The sequence below is a fragment of the Cibotium barometz genome, chromosome 31 (genome assembly GCF_041138505.1).
Source record: "Cibotium barometz isolate CiBa-2024 chromosome 31, ASM4113850v1, whole genome shotgun sequence".
In the NCBI taxonomy this organism is placed as follows: domain Eukaryota; kingdom Viridiplantae; phylum Streptophyta; class Polypodiopsida; order Cyatheales; family Cibotiaceae; genus Cibotium; species Cibotium barometz.
Window position 1 is genome coordinate 33898821 of NC_141076.1, and position 16794 is coordinate 33915614.

General features: G+C 38.4%; 1 long non-coding RNA gene across 1 annotated transcript; it reads right to left on the minus strand.

Annotated features, from left to right (window-relative positions):
* Positions 1-15170: 15170 nt before the first annotated feature.
* Positions 15171-15957, minus strand: LOC147620767 (uncharacterized). Its single transcript, XR_015269987.1, has 3 exons — positions 15780-15957; positions 15541-15612; positions 15171-15437 (listed from the first exon to the last, which is right to left on the minus strand). It is a non-coding gene; the product is annotated as an uncharacterized LOC147620767 (long non-coding RNA).
* Positions 15958-16794: the final 837 nt, after the last annotated feature.

Sequence of the window (16794 nt, forward strand, 5' to 3'; positions counted from 1 at the left end):
TTGATATCAATTGGGTGTCACTTGGACTCAATTGGCACCTAATTGATGTCAATTAAGTCTAATTGGATGCAATTGATATCAATTGGGTGTCAGTTGGACTCAATTGGCACCCAATTGATGTCAATTGAGTCCAATTAGATATCAATTGATATCAGTTGAGTCGAATTGATTAATTGACACCCAATTATACTTAATTGATATCAATTTGACTCAATTGGGTATTAGTTGATGTCAATTGGACTCAATTGGGTGTTAATTGATGTTAATTGAGGACTCAATTGACATCAATTGGGTACCAATTGAGTGCAATTGGTGTCAATTCGGCTCAATTGGCATCAATTGGGATATCAATTGACTAGGATTGATATCAATTGAGCTCAATTGACATCAATCGGGTGTTAATCGATGTCAATTGAGTCCAATTAAGCCCAGTTGTGTCCAATTGGGTGTCAATTGATTGAATCCAATTAAGTTCAATTAAGCCCAATTGAGTCCAATGGGGTGTCAATTGATGTCAATTGAGCCCAATCGATCAATTGACACCCAATTAGACTTAATTGATACCAATTGGACTCAATTGGATATTAATTGATGTCAATTAGACTCAATTGGAAGTATAATAAGATCTAATTGATGGTAATCGAGCTTAAGGTGATAAATTTAGAGATAACTTTTTTTGTACAAAGAATTTTGAACTTTTGACATCATAAATGAGTCCAGAAGGCCCAAAAATGGTAGGAATGACTGTGAACATGAATATATTTTGATCATTTTTTTAAATTTTTTTTCCCGCCGGGAAAATGGATTTTCCCGGCGGGCCCGCCGGGAAAACAAAAAGCCCGGCGGGCTTCGGCAGGTTATCAGGTCACTGGTAACCTGCTATTTTGAGAACATGAAAACATGTGAACATGTTAATAACATGTTCACAAGTGTTATTAACAAAAAAAATCTTGTGATCACGTGAATATAAAATCCCTGATCACATCCATTCCACATCCTATTTCCATTTAGTAGCTTTTTCTACTTGGATACCGATAATGGGACTTTTTCTAAATTTCTACCAATTGCTTGGCTTAGATAAAGATTCTTTTTCTCAACGACTATTTTCATATTCCTTCTCAATTCCTCAATTGAATTATATTCAATATTCCTCTTTTTAATAAAAGAATTCATGGGATCTACACAAATCAATTCTACCCATATTTTCACTTTTGATAAATAATCATAAATTGAATTATACTAAAAATTCCTCTTCTTCCCATTTGATTTCTTGGATCTCAAATACTATGGGAATTCCTCTTTTTGCATTTTATTATTTGCATTCCAATGTCATGGGAATTCCTCTTTTATCATCAATATTTCTTATAAAATAATTTCATCTAAACTAAAATATCCATTAATTCAATATGATAGGAATTTCTCTTTTCCCATCTAAATGATGGAATTCCAAATGCAGAGGAACTCCTCTTTTACCATATAAATATTTCTCATAGATAAAATAAATTTATCTAAAATTCATCTTTGAATATAAATAAAATGTCTAATAATTTCAATATGCTAGGAATTTCTCTTTTCCCATCTAAATGATGGAATTCCAAATGTCATAGGAATTCCTCTTTTACCATTTAATTATTTCTCATAGATAAAATAAATTTATCTAAAATTTATCTTTAAATTTAAATAAAATATCCAATAATTTCAATATGCTAGGAATTTCTCTTTTTCCATCTAAATGATGGAATTCCAAATGTCATAGGAATTCCTCTTTCATCATAAAAATGAATTACTAGAAATTTCTCTTTTTGCTAATTAACTATTTATGCATAAACATTAAAATCAAATTTTGCATGGTTATGATGAGAATTTTTCAATAAATCTAGGATGATTAATCCTAGAATATGGTAGGAAGTCCTCTTTTCATATTATGAATGAAAATGATTTATGTGTTAATTTTTCAAAAATTTTACCATAGCTCCGTTACTATTACTGATAATTTTCAATAATTTTGAAAGCATAAAGTTTAGTAATACCATATGATAAAATAACTATTATTTGGATCAATATCCAATTATGCACTTGATTCCCAAGTTTTCCATAAATTAAATAGCATAAAAGCATTAAAAAGCCACTTCTTTGGTCTTAAATTTGACAAGTATAGAAATCACTTTAGATTTGAGAATTGCTTCATGAGAAGCATCATTTGAATATAGAATAGGTCATAGGAATGACCATTCTTTGGGGGAGAGAGAGAGATATGCTTAAAAAACATTCTAATTTAAGCATAAATGTAAAATTTAAAAGATTTATCACTAGAATTCATTAGAGAGTTCCAATTGCATTAAAGAGTCATTCAATTGAATGCTTCTCAAGCTTGAGAGGGGTTGAGAAGTGAGAAACATTTTGAGATTTAAGAAAAAAGACCATAAACCAAATTTACCTCTTAATTTGCTTGATTCTTTAGTAAATGGAGAGTCCCCCAACCAATCAATTGGTTTGGTATGTCGCGATGAAGACTCCAAGGAAGGTTGAAGAGAGAGAGAAGCTCCAATCTCTTCAATTTGTAGAGGATTTTTAGAGGATAATAGAAAATATCATTATTTCAGTATAATACTGGCATGGTATAGTTCTCATATTTTTATTTCAAAGGGCTAAGGGTCTATTTATAGGTGAGGGAGGCCTCTAACCAAGTCCAACTAGTTTCTAGAATTTTCTAGGTTCAGTTTGGCTGAATTTGGACAAGATTTGGACCAGTTTGGCTCCCCTTTTGATTTGGTTTGATCCAGGAGATAGGAGAGATAAAATATCTTATTATTTTAGAGTTTAAAACTCCTCCACACATGTGAAATAGGCACCTCCTTGAAGAGCCCGCTTCTCCTTACCAAGGTGTCAAAAATGTATCATTATACTCAAAATATCTCATTTTTTAGTAATATTCATAGTTTTTTACTAATGAACCTTGTACTCAGTCAACTCTTCATCTTATGTGGGCATTTACTCATTTTTGGGTATTTTTCTTTTATAAATTAGATTTATATCCTCCCCACACTTGGATTGATCCTATTGGCCCATAGGAACCTTGGACCATCCAAAAATTTCTGAAAATCTAGACCCTTAGACTAAGGTCCTTTATACCTATTTTCAATTAATTCCAATTGCACATTGGAAAGTTCTTTTTGAATTTTTGTTTCAAGGGAAACCATTTTAGACACTAGAAGGATTTTTATATCCAAAAATATCTAAATTTTGGATTACCTCCCTCTACACATTTTCTCTCTCCAGAGGCCAAAACAGGATCTTTCTTTTATTTCAGAGAGGGGAATAATTATAAGATCAGAAGGGGAGGTTCTTACACCTTCACACACCTCAAAAGCTGGAGGGAGGAATCTTACATCCTACCCCACTTAAAAAATACGAGATGTCCTATCGCAAACTAGAGGACAACTCTTTCCCTTAAGATTCAAATGATTCTGGGGTTCCTTATGAAAAGATGCAGGAGGGGAGAAGAGAGCTTGAGCTCTTGCAAGTACACACACACTCACAAAACCCTAAAAGAGAACACACAAGGTGAGAGACTGAAAATCTTCTTCTTCTTCACACAACACTCAACACACCATATACAAGGATAAGAGTACACACAATATGAAAAGGTACTCAACACACAATATGAAAAGGTACTCAACCAAATACATACTTGGGTTCTCTATAGTGTGAACCCAACTAAATGAGCTGGCGCTATAACTATGCCAGTCTCTAGAATGGCTGTCACACAGCCTATCATCCCACTGGCCGCATATCACCCATGATCTCACTAACCATGCCAGTGGTGTAAGTGTGGGGCCTATCCCCCAGGCGGGTCATCAGTGTCCACCGCCTCACTAGATGAGCTCGATATCTCAACACTCCCCCCGAGCTTAACTCCATCTCATGTACACCAACTCATGTACACCAAGTGAAGCCTTGAATCTGCGGAGCTTCTCTGTACCCAATGCTTTGGTGAAGATGTTAGCAACCTAATCCTGTGTGCTGACATAAACAAGGTCAACGTCTCCTGCCAAAACGTTCTCTCTGACAAAATGGAAGTGGACCTCTATATGCTTCGTGCGAGCATGAAAAACTGGGTTCCTAGCCAACTGTATATACTGCTGATGTTGTCACAGAAAATGACAACTTGTCTATCCATTGATAGACCCAAATCTGCAAGTAGCTTTCTCAACCAAGCTACCTCACATGCTACCATAGTAGCACCTCTGTACTCGGCCTCTGTAGTACTGGATAGAGCAATCGTAGGCTGCTTCTTGCTACTCCAAGTCACAGTAGCACTCCCCAAAGAAAACATGAAGCCACTAGTAGATCTTTTATCTGAGATACTACCAGCCCAATCAGCATCTGTGTACCCATGTACACATATCTCTGTCCCAGTTTCATAAAATAGTCCACAATGCAAAGTAGACCTCACATACCTCAGTATGCGTCTCAATGCATCCAAATGTGGCTTCCGAGGAACCTGCATAAACTGACTCACCAACCGAATAGCATAGCTCAAATCTGGCCTGGTGATCGTCATGTAGATCAAGCTTCCTACTATGCATCTATACAAAGTAAGATCCTCCAAAACCTCTCCTAAATCTGCACTCAACTTACCATTCTGATCCAATGGCACTGAGATAGGCTTACAGCCCGTCATACCATACTTGGACAACATGTCCAAGCCATACTGTCTCTGCAGTAGTCCAATACCATGTGGTGACCTAATCACCTCAATGCCCAAGAAATATCTGAGCTCCCCCAGATCCTTCATCTCAAACTTCTGTCTAAGCAAGATTTTTACATCAAAGATCTCTGCATCATGGTCCCCCATAATGATCAGGTCATCTACATAGATGACAACAAGCACAACCCCTCTATAACTGTGTCTCACATACAGCGAGAAATCTGCATTGGCTATATGAAAGCCAATAGTGACAAGATATTCAGAAATCTTGTCAGACCATGCTCTTGGTGCTTGTTTTAAGCCATACAAGGCCTTCTTCAACCTACAAACATGCTCGGGGTGACTCACATCCTCATAAAACCAGGTGGCTGCAACATATACACCTCTTTCTACAAATCCCCATGCAAGAATGCATCTTTACATCCATCTGATGTAAAGACCATTGCTTTGACGCAGCCACTGCTATCACAACTCTCACTGTTGCCATCTTGGCAACTGGGCTGAAAGTTTCCTCATAATCAATGCCATATGTCTTGCATATCCTTTGGCTACCAATCTAGCCTTGTACCTGCTTATGCTTCCATCACTGTTATGTTTTACTTTGTACACCCACTTTCATCCAATGGCTTTCTTGCCTTCAGGCAATTGCACTAAATCCCAAGTCTCATTTCCATATAGTGCATCCATCTCCTCATCCGTAGCTTTCTCCCAACACACATTTCCAACAGCCTCATCAATGCATGTGGGCTCTACAACCTGTACAACTTTTGCCATGTATGCATAGTGATGTGCCACATAACCATCATAGGTAAACCTCTGCATAGGATTCTTCACTCTCCCACATCTTCGCAGCTTTGCATTCATGGCTTCCATAGCCTTCTTTACACCAGGTGTTCTCATAGAGCTGGTATCCCAAGATTCTCATCAAGACTCATCTCTGGAGCAACTAGACCCTCCATCAACATGAGAATGCCCTACAGAAATGTCAGGCATACTAAGGGGCTCAACCACTTTCTCTTTGCCTTTATGTGATGTACTAATCACATTTGCAAGATTGGTATTATGACGTAGCTTGCCACTCCATGGTCTATCAAAAACTGAACCACTAGATGAGGACTCTCCTGGTCCACTCAAAGACTGTGATTGCTGACTTGCATTCTGTGCAACCACATTTCCACTCACATCAGTCCCAACAGCTTCTTTTTTAGCCGCATACCAGCTACTCATCTCATCAAAAATAACATCCCTGCTTACCCTCAACTCATGTTCAACTCATGTGTAGCAGGGTTATAACAACTGTATCCCTTTTGCTCAAGGGAATACCCAATAAACACACATTTTTCAGCTTTTGGATCCAGCTTAGTTCTCAACTCATCTGGCACATGCACATATGCAATGCATCCAAAGACTTTCAGATGAGACAAATCAGGTTTTCTACCAGTAAACCTCTCCTCTTGAGTTACATCATGTATGGTTGCAGTTGGAGTCCTGTTCATGATGTAAACTGCTGTAGAAATAGCCTCAGCCCAATAGCTAAGCGGCATATTCTTCTCTCCCATCAATGCTCGTGCAATCTTAGCAATGTGCCTATTTTTTCGCTCAGCAACTCCATTTTGCTATACGGAGTGTATCTGCATGTAAACTGTCTCCGAATACCATTCTTCCAGAGAACTCATTGGAGAAGTTCTCCCTCTCCATCTGACCTTAGGCACTTTACATATTTCCCTGTTTGCTTTTCAACCATAACTCTGAAATTCTGAAAATGAGTGAACACCTCACCCTTCTCCTTCATGAAGTATACCCACACTTTCCTTGTGTGGTCATCAATAAATGTCACATAATACCTGTAGCCTCCCATAGACATGGTCTTCGTAGAACCCCATACATCTGAATGCACAACATCTAGTGCATTTCTGCTCACATTTCTGTCACGTGAAAATACATGCTTTGTTTGCTTTCCAAATTGGCATGCTTCACATATTTTCTGCATACCTTCAACTTTAAACTTTGGTAGCCCTGTCACAATTCCTTTAGTCTGCATAGACTTCATTCTCTGCACATTCACATGTCCAATTCTTTTATGCCAAATGTCTGTGTCTGCAACAATTCTTGAACCATTTGCAAACATCGTAGCACTCACTTCAGGCATGTTTACATTCAATGTAAACATTCTGCCCACTCTGTTGCCTTTTGTAACCAACCTGCACTTGTCTTTAAAGTCTTCAAAAACATAACAACCATCAGGGTTAAACCAAACCTGCGAACCCTGCTCAATCATCTAGCCAACTGAAACCAGATTCTTTGTTATGTTCAAAACATGAAGTACATCTGCAAGGTACTTCACTTTGCTATCCTGCATAGACAATGGCATATCTCCAACATGGGCAATTGGATGAGCAGTGTCATTCCCTGTTTCCACACCCCTGTTTCCACAAAACCTGGTCTTTCAAGGTTTTTCATCTCCTTGAACCACTCCCCATGACTTGTCATGTGGTTCGAAGCACCTGAATCAACGTACCATACATCATCTTTATGTGCTGCTTCAACATTTTCAGACATGGCATTAACAACATGCTGCATAGCAAACAACCTTTCATTATCCTCATTGTTTCTGCTTGAGGATGCATAGTTGTTTTGCTGCAATTTCCCATTTTGCATGTCAGCCTGCTTCTTATAACAATCTACCTGCACATGTCCAGGCTTACCACAATAAAAGCATCCACGTGTATCATTATACTACCTTTGCCAGTTTCCACGACCTCTTTGACTCCCCCTGCCTCTGAATTGTCCTCTTCCACCAATAGGACAGTATAGTTTCCCTATAGCTTTACTACCACGAAGAAAGCTCCTCAATCAGAGATCGTTTGTCGGTGCCTCCCGTAGAGCTCCCGGACAAGGGTGTAGTCGCTAATGCAAATAGGGAAGAGTAGATGAAGCTCTTACCCTCGTACCGCTTCCTGTGCTTCTCTTGCTTGCAGTTCAGTCCTTAGCATGAACCAGGCTCTGATACCATGAAAAGATGCAGGGGAGAAGAGAGCTTGAGCTCTTACAAGCACACACACACTCACAAAACCCTAAAAGAGAACACACAAGGTGAGAGGCTGAAAATCTTCTTCTTCTTCACACAACACCCAACACACCATATACAAGGATAAGAGTACACACAATATGAAAAGGTACTCAACCAAATACATACTAGGGTTCTCTATAGTGTGAACCCAACTAAATGAGCTGGCGCTATAACTATGCCAGTCTCTAGAATGGCTGTCACCACACAGCCTGTCATCCCACTAGCCGCATATCACCCATGATCTCACCAACCATGCCAATGGTGTAAGTGTGAGGCCTATCCCCTAGGCGGGTCATCAGTGTCCACCACCGCCTCACTAGATGAGCTCGATATCTCAACACCTTATAATCTGGTCAACCCAACAGAACCTTGGGATCAAGATTCCTTATATAGAACTCATCATCAGATAACAATTCATTCAGATTATATCATTCATATCTTTAACATAATAACGGTCCATTAGACCGAAATTTCCATCTGAATAGTCCTCCATGGGAATTTCAATTATACAGATTTTTAATTTGTCATCCCTTAACTTGATCCATTGGGTCAAGTATTAATAGTAGCAATCTGTCAGCACAATCCACTAATCTCATAGTGATTTGCTGAAGTCATTATCGTCATTCCAGTTACGAACATCATCACAGGGACTCGTCCCATTCATCCTCATTGTGGTTTTGTTCAACTTATCGCTTTTCAACCAAAATTTAGGAATCATCATTTTTCAATCAGAATCCAAATCAACTCATCAATTCTTAACCAGAATTTTAAAATCATATCAACCACATTCGAATTCATCATCTGGATAGCGTTTTTGCTTATAATTTCAAGGTCTTAGATTTACTCGAATATACTGCCAGTAAAGAGCTGCAGTTATATCCTCGGTATATACGAGTAGTCACGGTCCTTGGTATTATAAGGTAAATACCATTATGTCTAGGCCTCAAGTGAGTCAAGGATTCCATATAATTGCCGTACTTCCATCTGAAGACCCAATTACCTATTTATGAATTTTAGTTTGAATATCAATTTGTATAAATTTCATCACACAATTCCAACCTTTTACTGTTACTTCATAAATTTTTGACATTTTTGGCTTCTCAATTGATCCACTTTAGTCAATTCGCTCTGATACCAGAGCTAAAAGATCCCTGTCCCCTCCGTGCAGTGAATTCTAGGTGCTAGCAGGCGGAAGTAGCACTTCTTCGCGGGGCAGGGTCCCTCACTCGGGGCCTCGCCCACGGATATCCAGACAAGAGACTAATCCCTCGGCTCTTCCAAAATTGAACCCGAAAAAACTTCCCTTGCTCTCGAAAAGAACGGGCGATTCCTCCAAGATATTTTTACTCTAACATAGTCAAGGTCATTACTAACCAAACTGATTAGACCGAACCTGTAAAGACACTCGGTCAGATCAAGGAAGAAACTTGCACTTGGATCATAGAGACCAATGCTTTTCTCCTCATTGAGAGAGGCACAGCCGTTGATTCTTTTCCATAGAATAATTTTTATCCGGGATTTACTTCATCTATTGTACCATAACAGAATTGAGTCTCATTTTAGGGATCCATCAGTCTACAGTCCCATGGGTTAGCCAACTGCCCAACCATTGTAGTGATGGGATCCAATTAGGAATTTGGTTAGGTTTTGTTCCCGGGTACTAGGGAAAAGAGTTCCGAGGCCCCCTAGCCGGATATTCATGCAAATTTAAAGCTAGTCACACCACTTACACACCCAATATGAAACTGCCTTTTTCACAGATTCAGCTCTCTTTAAAACAATCATTTAATGAAATCATAGTGTCACTGATCATAATTCTCCAAAATCCTAATTTTCACTCATTCCTTCATTGGTGTACCTATGGCATCATTGGTAACTAGAACACTCAAAACCTATCCACTCAGGGGCTTTTTCGATAGTTCCTAGCTCATAGTACCCGGCAATATATTCAATTATAAAAATCAAGATGGAATCTCTGTTGAAGATCAGCAAGATCAACCAACAGATTCATATAAAAGAGCCATGGACTCATCCGTTGAGGACCAGCAAGGTCTATCAACCAGATCCATGCCCGGTTTCAGAAAACAATCAGTTTGGCTCCCATTTTGATTTGGTTTGATCCAGGAGAGAGGAGAGATAAAAATATCTTATTATTTTTTAGTTTAAACCTCCTCCATACATGTGAAATAGGTGCCTCCTTGAAGAGCCCCCTTCTCCTTACCAAGGTGTCAAAAATGTATCATTATACCCAAAATATCTCATTTTTTTAGTAATATTCATAGTTTTTTTTACTAATAAACCTTGTACTCAGTCAACTCTTCATCTTATGTGGGCATTTACTCATTTTTGGGTATTTTTCTTTTATAAATTGGATTTATCTCCTCCCCACACTTGGATTGATCCTATTGGCCCATAGGAACCTTAATTGGACCATAATCTAAAAATTTCTAAAAATCTAGACCCTTAGGCTAAGGTCCTTTATACCTATTTTCAATTAATTTCAATTGCACATTGGAAAGTTCTTTTTGAATTTATTTTCAAGGGAAACCATTTTAGACACTGGGAGGATTTTTATATCCAAAAATATCTCAATTTTTTATTACCTCTCTCTAGACATTTTCTCTCTCCAAGCCAAAACATGGTGAAACAAGATCTTTCTTTTATTTCAGAGAGGGGAATAATTATAAGATTAGAAGGGGAGGTTCTTACACCTTCACACCTCAAAAGCTGGAGGGAGGAATCTTACATCAGGTCTTCTTGAGACTCCTCTAGAAATAGGTTCTAGAGGTAGGATTCCCTCCTCCATTACCTATTTAATCTCTCTAGCATTATCTTGTGTGACCAAGTATCCCTTGTGTGTTAATCCACTAAGGTCAGAAGACACTTCCCCATGTATTGCCATGTTAAAGGCACATCTCTCGGCCAATTCTTTGTATAAAGAATTAGGCTTACTTTCTCATGTTCAAACCTCCTAGGTTTGGCTTGTGCTTCCCTTATTCTTTCCTCAATTTCTAGCTCCCTGGAAGTAGGAAAACACATTTTTCATCCTTTGGGAACTAATAGAATCCCTTCTAATTCTAGGAGTAAGTTGTATTATGGCTTACTTTCTCATGTTCAAGCCTCCTAGGTTGGGCTTGTGCTTCCCTTATTCTTTTCTCAATTTCTAGCTCCCTAGAAGTAGGGAAAAAATATTTTTCTTATCCTTTGGGAACTAATAGAATCCCTTCTAATTCTAGGAGTAAGTTGTACTGTGGGTTGAGGATTGCTCTCCACTGGTATAATCGTTCCTCCACTGAATGTTTCTCTCTACTCCCACATCTTCCCTCGAGGGGTTCACTATATGTAAACTGTCTATATCACGTGCGTTCAAGGCCTAATTAAAAAACCCCTTATCTGTAAAATTTTCATGAATAAAACACACCCTTTTCTATTCAATCTGTAAATACCCCCTTTAAATGGTACCCTTCTGTATGTAAAAAATGTGTAAAAAAGGGATTTAAAAAACCCCTTCTGTTGAACCCACGTGCTACGCTTACATATTTATGAGTGACCCCCTGAGCGTCTTCCAGTGCCTACTTCCCTTTTTTGAGTTTGATTACTGCCCCTTGGTAGCTTGTAGAGCTTCTCTTTTAGGCTCATGGGTGTATCCTAGGATTCCTAAGGCTAAGCCCATGAATCCACCAAGTAGTGTTGGAGAAGAAGTTTTCTTCTCCCCCGTGCTAATTCCTCATTATTATTGTTTTTCATGTTTTCCTCACTACTTGATGATTCAAAAGAATTCAGTCTCTACAAAAAAAACACACTCCTTTGTGTGCTGTTTCCCTAGGCATCTTTGTTGGTAGGAGGATCTCGGTTGAATAGATGCACTCCCATGTTGCATTTGGCATCCAATGTTGCCATCACCTCATTCATGGCATCTTTCCATTTTTTATTTGGCATCCAATGCTGCCATCACCTCATTCATGCCTACTAAAAACAAGTGGGTTCCAACTCTTGTATTGCTTTAACCATGTAAGCATAATGATAGGCTATATATCCATCATATCTTAACTTGTCAACATGGTACCTAACCCTTGTGTTGACCTATGTTAACTTGGATCACTACTACCAATGTCCTCACAAAATAGCCTTGGTTCTCCTTGCACCTGAAGTAACCATTGGCAGAATGCTCAACTTCTCATAAAAGCTCTGCTTGGAGCCACTAGAGTTACTATACATATATAAGTGACCTAATGACAGATCAGGCACAAAAGGTTGATCTATATTTTCCTTCCCTTTGCATGATAAATGTGTACCTACATGTATCCTCAACCTTCATAACCTTGGACTAACATTGGATCCCACTGCTAGAGGACTCTTCAAGTCCACTAAACATATTTAATTGCTACTATACATGTGGGGTAGCATCATTATTACTTGTATCTACGTCTTCGCTTTCTTTCATTGGTGCATACTAGCTACTCATCTCATCAAAGATAACATCTCTGCTTACTCACATCTCACGATGAGTGACAGGGTTATAACATTCATAACCTTTCTACTCCAAAGAATAAACAATAAAGATCTATTTCTCTACCTTTGGATCCATCTTTATTCTCACTTCATCACACAAACATGCACATATACTATTCACCCAAACAGTTTCAAGTGAGGTACATTTGGGTTTACGCTTATAAACTTCTGTCCGGGCATCATGCCATGAAACAACTATGGTGGGGGTCTTGTTCATAACATAAACTCCAGTGTTGATTCTTTTTTCCAAAAATAATATGGCATATTCTTTTTAGACATCAAGGCATGTGCCATTTCTATAGTGTGTCTATTTTTCCTTTCTGTAAAACCATTGTATACGGGTCATCACTCAATTTTCACATATCTTGCTTTTTCCATTTTTTTGCATATCTCTAAACCACTCACCACACACGATTGGCTATGTGGTAAGATGCACCATAATCCACATACCAAACATCTTTTGATCCTAAAATATCTCTTGTCATGGAGCTAAGCATGTGCTGTATCACAACTAGCTCACTTCTGTCATCACCCAGTATACTTGACGATGCTTAGTTGCCTTACTATAACTTTCCACTTTTGATATCATTCTGGTTTTTATAGCAGTATGTTGCCCTATGCCCTGGTTTTCCATATGAACATCCCTCTATGGTATTTGTATTGGATTTCTTTGCCAACCACCTTGACCTCTCTTGCTCCCCATGCCTCTAGAGTGGCCTCTTCCACTTGTGTGAGATTGATTTTCTTGTTGTTATTGGCTACTCTATTGGTTTCGATTTCCAAATTGACCACCACCTTGTCTTCTAGATGATGATCTGCCTCTACCTTCAGGATCCACACAAGCTTATCGCTTTTTGTTCTTGGGCTTTGATTTTTTGGTGGGCACATAATTTGGCTTCCTTGGTTTCTTTGGTTTCTTTGGTACCCACGCTTCTTCTAGTTCTTATGGGCTTTATAAGAGACTGAGGTAGCATGATTGGAAATATTGTTTGCTCGCCTTTGGTGTCACTTGCAATGCCTTCTCGAGTTTTCATGAAGCTTTTCCTCTTTTGGTTGGGCCTTTGCCTCTCGTGGGCATTTTTGGTCATGTAAGACCAACCTAAACCTCAATAATTAGTAAGGGAAAACCACAAGAATGATAAAGAACAATAGAGGTAGTCATCACTTGTGACTATATAAAAACACCTACTTAAATTAAAGACTACAAAGCGATAGCGAGTAATTTTCAGGAGAGGTACACCCTCAAGAAGCATGAAAACTTGTGTGAAAAAGTTCATGATTCTCAAGAGAGGTAAACCCTCCAGAAGCAAGAAATATTACGTTAAAAAGGTGTGGTTGTAATCTCCTTAGAATAGTAAGTTTGGAGGTAAATAGAAGAAGTAAACTTGACCCTTAGAAATCTGAAGGAAAATATGAGCATTGGAAACCTTAGGTGAAATAAGCCCTAATTTGAAAATCCTTGAGTGATTCCCAAGGATCAAGGAATGGCACATATGAAGAGAGTAAGTGAGCCCATGTAAAGGAATAAAGAAGTAGAGGAAAACTAAAACAATCAAGATTTTCCTTATAAAAAAGGATCTCTCTCTCAAGTTCACATACTCTTTTCTTTAGTGAAAGTCCCTACTCTTGTTAAAGCTCAAGATCTCTCCCATTTTCATCAAGTATGGAGGAATCTGTTCAATAGTTAATTATTAATCAAATTATGCTTTAAGCTTGTTTAGTTTTTCTGCTCCTCTCTGTGAGGCTAGAAGTTGGTGCATTTTTTTTCCTTCTCTTGTCTTGAGTTATTTGAGCTTGTTCTAAGCCTCTTGTTAGTAGATTTTAAGGTTAAGTGTTTCTTAATATTTAGATTAGTGTTCTTGTATGTCAAAGAGTCTAGAACCCATTGTCTCTCGTGAATGAAAGCTTCACAAAGGCTTGCTTTTCCTTCATAAGTATGGGTTGCTTCAAATGATTATAGGAAGTATTGCTCACATTTCTTCATGTTGCTATTACGAGTTCTTGATGTATAAAGTGTATGCCTTCACTTACTAATGAGATTAAGATGAAGAAGTTAAAGAAATTCAACTTTTTGATTATTGAAATGATAGAAAGTCTCTCTTTTGGTGAATAAAGGTAGCATTGTCTCTTCCCCTATCAGTAAGGTCCTTTTCTTTCTTTGAATCATATCCCTTGGCAGACACAAACTCACAAGAACGAAAAGATGGTTTGTCTACTTGGTGGATAACAAACTAGTGTGATAAGAAGCGATTTAGCAAAAACGCGCCTACACTTAACACTACAAATGATGTAACAGGATAGTGCTATCAGAATACTACAACAACAATTAGCACAAGGTTGCCATGGATGCTAATAAGCCAACATCTACAGACTCCTTTGGAGGAGGCAATACATAGCTTTGGTGGCTATAATGCTCATTTATGGTACAAGACTATATCTTTTTGCTTTGGTGACTTAGGCACTTTAAATTCCCCCAACTTTTTTAGAGAGGGAGAAAAAGTTCTTAAACAATTATCTGCAATGTGACTCTCTCTCTCTCTCTCTCTCTCTCTCTCTCTCTCTCTCTCTCTCTGCAAGTTCAAATCAATAACATCTAAGCATCATCTAAGTATTCTCGCTCTCTCTCTCTCTCTCTATCTCTCTCTCTCTCTCTCTCTCTCTCTCTCTCTCTCTCTCCAAGTTCAAATCAATCAATAACATCTAGGCATCATCTAAGTATTCTCTCTCTCTCCAAGTTCGAATCAATCAATAACATCTAAGCATCATCTAAGTATTACTATGGCATGGAGATGATTTGAGTTCTTGCCCTCGAAGTATCGAATTTTTGCTAGTTCTTGGCCCTCATCTAGCACGAGATAAATCAACACAATGAAGGCAAGATAGCAACTACAGCTTTTAATATTCATCTGATGTATTCGAGTACCAAGGAGAGCATAAGCATTAGATACTTGGCGAGTGTGGGTAGTGAAGGAGGTGGGTGGAAGGTCATGGTGAACCTTATCATGGGACTTTTTTCCATTATTGATAGGAAAGGAAGCGTGGGGATAAGGTCAAGCTAAATACAGCATAGCAACACCAGCTCGAGAGGGCTGCATGATGCCAAGAGGGGACTCTGCACAGGAGCCTCCAATGGCGCAAGCAAAGCTGAGAGAAACAAGACACAATTGAGGAGAGATTAGTACACAACACTGGTTATTATTATTATTATTATTATTATCGTTATCACAAGTGCTGATAGCTGAAATACCTGGGGCTTGCTTGCTTGCAAGCAGCAGCCTGCAAGAATAAGGAGGCTTCATCAAAGGTTCTCTTCCCACACCTGCAGGTGGACAAAGGAAACACAGAGAGAAGAAGCTAAGAAAGCAATTAAGCGACCATTATTCTGTGTGTAAGGAAGCTAAGCAAACAGTTAAGCGAGCATTAATGAAGGCATTCTGTGTGTAAGGAAGCTAAGCAAGCAATTAAGGAAGGAAGCTGAGAACCCACTTGCAGCCACTTCCACACTGGCAAGAAGAACCGCACCCGCAGCTGGAGTTTCCACAGCTCGACATGATTAGAGTTACTAATAGTATCTCAACAAGATAAGTATGCCTACCCACCCCTCACTTTATAAAGCATCCTTTCTCACCTCCACCTAGAATATCTCACCCCTTGTAAACAATCCATCACTTTGTGTAATTACTTACCTCAACCATAATCCTCCTCCTTTGGTCACATATATCGAGTAGTACAAAGTTTGTAGTACAAGTCTTCCACTATAACCTCTCAAATCCACCATTATCCTCTTCCTCTTTAAGATTTGAGTAGTACAACAGGGTGTAGTACAAGTCTTCCACTATAACCTCTCAAATCCACCATTATCCTCTTCCTCTTTAAGATTTGAGTAGTACAACAGGGTGTAGTACAAGTTTTGTAGCACTTTTCTTTGAGTGCTCCCTTTCCTAGAAGCACCCTCTAACTTGACGTGCAAAAGATGCCCACATAGAATATTGAACGCACACTCTAAATGGTGACACGTTGTGCCTAACATGCATGCGCATGTTGAATTTTAAAACAAACCGACGAGACAGGCTCAAAGGGTTCATGGTAAGATGAGTGACAAGTTTTAGCATTTTCTCACAATTTCTTTCATTCTAAAATTCTAAAAGGTGGTTCCTACAAGCATCTGTCGTCCTCCCTCTCTCTCTCTCTCTCTCTCTCTCTCATGTATTAATAGAATATCATTTGGTCATTCCATAACTCCTCTACTACTTAAGATGGTATAAGAGTGGTATAACATCACATTTCTCATAAGAAAAATTGATTCATGCCATTAAAAGTATAGATGATGCATGTACTCATAATTATTAAAATGATACATCACCTTAATCAACATTTCTAGTATTCAACTCGAATCCTATTTGGTCATCCCATCATCGATGAGTCCTTTGTTGATACTATATATTAACATTATATGTATCATATAGCAAGAAAGAATTTAAATTGATTCAGGATAGTCAAA